The sequence below is a fragment of the Ciona intestinalis genome, chromosome 7 (assembly GCF_000224145.3).
Source record: "Ciona intestinalis chromosome 7, KH, whole genome shotgun sequence".
Lineage (NCBI taxonomy): Eukaryota > Metazoa > Chordata > Ascidiacea > Phlebobranchia > Cionidae > Ciona > Ciona intestinalis.
Window position 1 is genome coordinate 762,134 of NC_020172.2, and position 5,340 is coordinate 767,473.

At 38.0% G+C, this 5,340-nt stretch overlaps 1 protein-coding gene across 1 annotated transcript in view; it reads left to right on the forward strand.

Annotated features, from left to right (window-relative positions):
• Window positions 1-4,231: 4,231 nt before the first annotated feature.
• LOC100175571 (neurogenic locus notch homolog protein 1) overlaps window positions 4,232-5,340 on the forward strand; it is a 6,754-nt gene continuing 5,645 nt past the window's right edge. The window contains exons 1-4 of the mRNA XM_026835001.1: window positions 4,232-4,387; window positions 4,555-4,689; window positions 4,753-4,953; window positions 5,138-5,272. The gene's annotated coding sequence lies outside the window, so the exon portion shown is untranslated. The remainder of the gene's footprint in view (window positions 4,388-4,554; window positions 4,690-4,752; window positions 4,954-5,137; window positions 5,273-5,340) is intronic.

A 5,340-nucleotide genomic window follows, 5' to 3' on the forward strand; every position in this document is an offset into this window, starting at 1 on the left:
CCTGAATTAGTTTGAAACGTAACGCGTCACATTTGTTCAGGAGAAACACGCTATTAACGGTCAGGCGTGGTGCTTACAATTCATTTATACGACACAATGTCGTGCCACACTAACTAATATTATACGGTGGTGATGACGGGCTAGTATAAGCAAGACGCACACAGCTTTTGTCTTTCAAACTCGTCTCTCATTCTCTTTCAAGAACAATATAAAGGAACCACCACAATTCCTTTTTTTCGCCCACGTAAAAGCTCCATCGCGTGACGACGTTCGAATAGCTCATCGACGCTAAATCTAGATAGGAGTGAGCGTGACGTCACATCCAAACGTTGGATTCTATTATGACGTACGGTGTGCTATTTGAAAAGCTGCACGTTTCGTTGAACTTATTAAGACATTGCGCGATAAAACGGTTAAAAATATTTTGACCTAAAAGAAACGGCGAATTGTGCCTTTCTCAAGCATTTCTAAGTTATGAGATCAGCCAGACACTGTATGTGTTCCCGACTCTATTTGGTCCGAAATTAACGTGAAGTCGTAACTGGTGGACTTTAACTTCGCCTTATAGCGTGGCGACTTTTTTCACGCTAAGACCCATTAGTCAAGCACCGAAACACTTGAACCGTAATAAACGCCAGGTTAGAAGTCTTTAACTGATATAATCATCGTATTTAGCTCTACAATGGGATCGGGTGTTAGGAATTTATGTACATAAAAACAAACCAAAACTAAACGTGTAATTTTCCTCGGCGATGGAAAACCCCTACATAACGAAATCGCCATATAATAGGTATTATACGTTCGTGTCTTCATTTAATGTGGAAATGGGTTCATGCTTTTTTCTGTTACGTAGCTGAATGTTTAAGTGTATGAAATGCCGGTATATACGTTATTGCCATTTATGCTGTATTTCGAACACTGCTTGCTTTTTGTGTACCTCATTTTGTGTAATATTCGTTATACGACTTTATTCAATTTGTTTGGCGTAAGGTATAACTATCCTATAAAGCTTTATTCGTACGATATTAGGAACACACCGAACAAAATGAGTCGAAACCTATAGTAGGGTGGGGGAAGATGGGACACCTTTAGCACATAATATCTAAATATCCTGATCGTGTTTTAAACAATTACTAACGGTCATAGGAGTCATAGGCATATAGTTTTATAATTTCTTGAATGTTCTTTGTTTACTACTAAACGGGCCAGAAAATAGAGGTAAAAGGTGTCCAATCTTCCCCCACCCTACATGTATATACAGTATACCACACATAGCGACGAACGCATTTATGCACAAATAGGAATATAATCGGCCGTTCAAACTCCTTTTTCGGGCCGGCGGCTCTCAAAAAAGAAATCGAACATAAATCTTCATTTCGGCCGCATGTGAGTCCCTAAAAAAGCTTCTACGTATTAGCGGAAAGGGCCGCGCCCGTTATGAGCAGGATTAGTCTTATTTTGGGATCCTACGTTGTTATGACAAATGACCTATGATATGCCTGACCGACACGGAATTGCTTTTGGAACAAAAGACTTTGGGGCGTTGCCGCCCCCATAGTCGCGCATGTTGCGCAACGGTTTTGTGTGGGTCGCAAATGGACGAACGAGTGCTTCGTATATCAGTCATCAGATTACCCAATAATATTGCGTTCTCATTCATGTTTTTAACGGACGCCGAAAAAAAAGTGACACTAAACGTGATACTGGACTCTCGCAACGGAATTTCGATTATTAAACAATATTTGAAAAAACAGGAGGACACAAAGCGTGGTTCTGTACTCTGTGGTATTAATTCGATTGAGTATCATACAGTAATTAAAAATAATGAGGGAGCCTGTAGTACGCACCTTCTTTTGCAAGTGTCATTCAGTGCGATGTATCTAAAGTTGATGTAACTTAAAGTAAGGCTAACACCCCATATTTTCTGATCATGTTTTTAAAAATTAACAACGCACTTTTAAAGTCATGAGTATACGGTTATATGGTTCTGTAAATATCATTTGTTTAATACCAAATGGAACGATGTAATAAAACGAAAACATGAACCAATATATACAATAACCTGTACGATACTTAAATCCGCATGTTTTTCTGAGTAATTTATACAGTAGTGTGGGGGAAGATGGGACACCTTTAACACATAATTTCTAACTATCCCAATCGTGTTTTAAACAATTAACAACGGTATATGGAAGTCGTGAAGATATGGTTTTATAATTCTTTGAATGTTCTTCGTTTACTACCAAATTTGACGAGAAAATAGATTAAAAAGATGTCCCATCTTCCCCACTCTACTATATACCGTCTATTAAAATCTTTTTTGAGTAAAATGTTTTGCGTTTTGGAATTCGCCCACATCATGACGTAGATGGCTTCGATACGCCCTAATCTATATATATAACCACAGCCAGAATCGTACAGTATAGGCTCCCGTGTTTGGTGTGTACGTCGTTTAAGGCACTGTACGCCCTGTTTCCTTTCTTTGAGGTAAATGCAATTAATCACCAATTATGTCAATTTTAATTAGGTTTTCAAGCATAGAACCCACTACAGTGACAAAGGCCCATAGAGAAAATCATGGTAGCTACCTTATCGAGGCGGCGAAGATTAAAGAATACTATACAATGCGTGTGACGTATCGATATTGACGTCATCAAAACATTCCATATTGAAAAACAAGGCAAAACCTCAAAAATATAGTAATAATATATAATATAAATCGATTCGCTTTAAATAAGATCGATAGAAAACACAAGGCTTGATGTTGTTTTAACGAACAATAGACTTATATGCACACGTTTATGGCACCGGGCAAGCAGCATATGTCACGAATATGTACACAGCTTTTAGTCATATTAGAAACAAGGATTTTCAAGTCAAGGATTTCATTTAAAAAGCGGCGAATGATTGAACGCAGTTGGTCACGAAAATAAAGGAAATATTGGCAATAATTTGACCGTTGATGGTTATAAAAAATGACACTTGTCTTCCGATCTCTGTCTGCTGCTTTATACATTTTTACAACATATTGTATGTTGGGGTAACATAGGACATTTTAAATTCTATTTTCTGTCGTCTCATTTGGTGGTATACAAAGAACATTTAAGGAATTAGACAACCTTATCATTACAACTCCTATAATGGAGCGTTAAGAATAAACTGTCGTCTTAAAATTGTATCTATCGTTTTCTGTTCGCAGTACCGAAATAGAAAACGCAACTTTGCGAGGCTTGGCGTTTCCAGAAATACAGGAAGCTGATGTGCCTTTTGATGTTCGGAAAAAAAATAGAATATTAAAGTTGCACCCAAGTATTGCGACCGATATAAAGTAAAAGCGTTGTAGGCGCGGTTTCCTGCGAATTGTCTCAACACAGAGAAACTTTGGAGTGAAAGATGGGCGCGGAAATTAATCACTTACAAGTCAACCCAGCCGTTAACACGAGAAGAAAGTTTTGCTGTTTTGTTGAAAAAAAAAGTGGTGGCTTGAATGACCTAAACCAGACTGACGAAATTGTGAAAGCAGAACATAAGTTTCGGTAATACACACCAACAAGCGCACGCCTTTTAAAATATTGACACACTTTCGTCTATATTTAACAAATTTTTAGCATTTGTAGCGTTAAAATGAAAACCGGCCAGAAATTACAGTATAATTGTAATCTGTATTGCGTAATTAGAGTATACCTGATTACATTTTCAAAATATATTGCCAGTTTTGCATTCAGCGCGCCCTCACTTTTTAAAACGGTGAATCTTTTATATCAAACTGGTTATAATAAAGAACAGTCCAAATCGAATGTCTGAATTACCAGGACAAATCGATGCGTCATTTTGGTTTATTTTAGGCACCCAATTCCAGGTGTATATAAATGACATTCTTTAGTTTAATTTGGCGCAGTCATGCATGAATTATCAGTATGACGAATACATAGTACGTACGTCATGACGTTGTTCACGTCTGGGGGCTAAATCTAAAAGCGCGTTCACTTTCTCCATTCTTTGTTCGGGAGGGGCTAGAAAGGCCTTTTTACCCCCTCCCCCCTTTTTCCTTCTTATACGACTATAAAAGAGCTGGGGGGTGGGCGATAATTGGAAAATGAAAGTTGTCCTGGGGAGGTAAACTAATTACGGCTCACCGTTGTCAGTTGTTTTATTCGGGGCGACGGCAGAAAATATTTTTTAGAATAAAATTATTCTTCAGTCAATCAGTCAATACGTTTGGATTTTATATACTAATATTTATTTTTTGCAGATTAAAATATTCTTAAACAGGTAATATCGTAATAAACAATAAATATCACAACTACACAAGCAAGCATGGGACATTCAGCTCTTCTTGTCCTTATCTTACTATCGTCTCAGGTTGTCTTCCTGAACGCCATGGGAGGTACTTAATTCAAAGACTACTTTAATAGAACCCGACGAGAACAGTGTCTCGGTCGGTCTTTTGAAAGTAGTTTTACTTTTATTAAACTTTTGCATTCTAATTTTATAGATCGAAAAATCTCTGCATGTTATAACGATTATTAACGCTGCGTTTTTGTGTTTCCACAGTGTTTTTCCTCTACAAAATTGATGTTACTCCATCCCCCGGGCTCACATTAACAGGTCATACCGTCTCCGGGGCTTCATCCGCTTCAGCCGCTTACACTTACATGAACACTATCACCACCGGGACAGTGTCTAACGGTAATGCGTTTTAGCTATATTTTATAAAGCTCGTAATTAATGGTAGATAATTGTTTCTTATAGTAACGAATCCTTGTGACGCAAGCTTGTACACCAACGCATCAGCTGCACAGACATACCCGTGCGCATCCGAAGCCATCTGCAACGTGTTAAGCACATCCATCTTCCAGTGCAATTGTCCGACCGGTTTTAACCAAACGGCAAGCACAGCTTCGTTTAATACTACCGGTACAGCGGTCACTCCCGATGGAACGAACTGTCCAGGTATAAATGTTACAAAAATTGATCAAAATCACAGCATTACTAAATGGCGAGGTTTAACGGTCCATTTAATTCAGCTCAAACTTAAAAAAAAAAACTTAATTCTGTTAAGCATTAAGTTGTAATTGTTTATAACAGTTCTACATTCAATGTTAGGATTTAAAATATTTTCTAACAAACTATACAGATATCAACGAATGTCTAAATACTTCGGCTTGTGGGGTGTCTGGTGCTGGTACGTGTGCGAACACCATAGGGTCCTATACATGCACTTGCAATCCCGGTTTCACGTCCCCTGCTGGGTCATCGCCCACCTGTATTGGTAAGTTATTATCAAAAGTAATTTTTACAGTTTAATAACTTATAGTAGGGTGGGCGATGATGGAACAG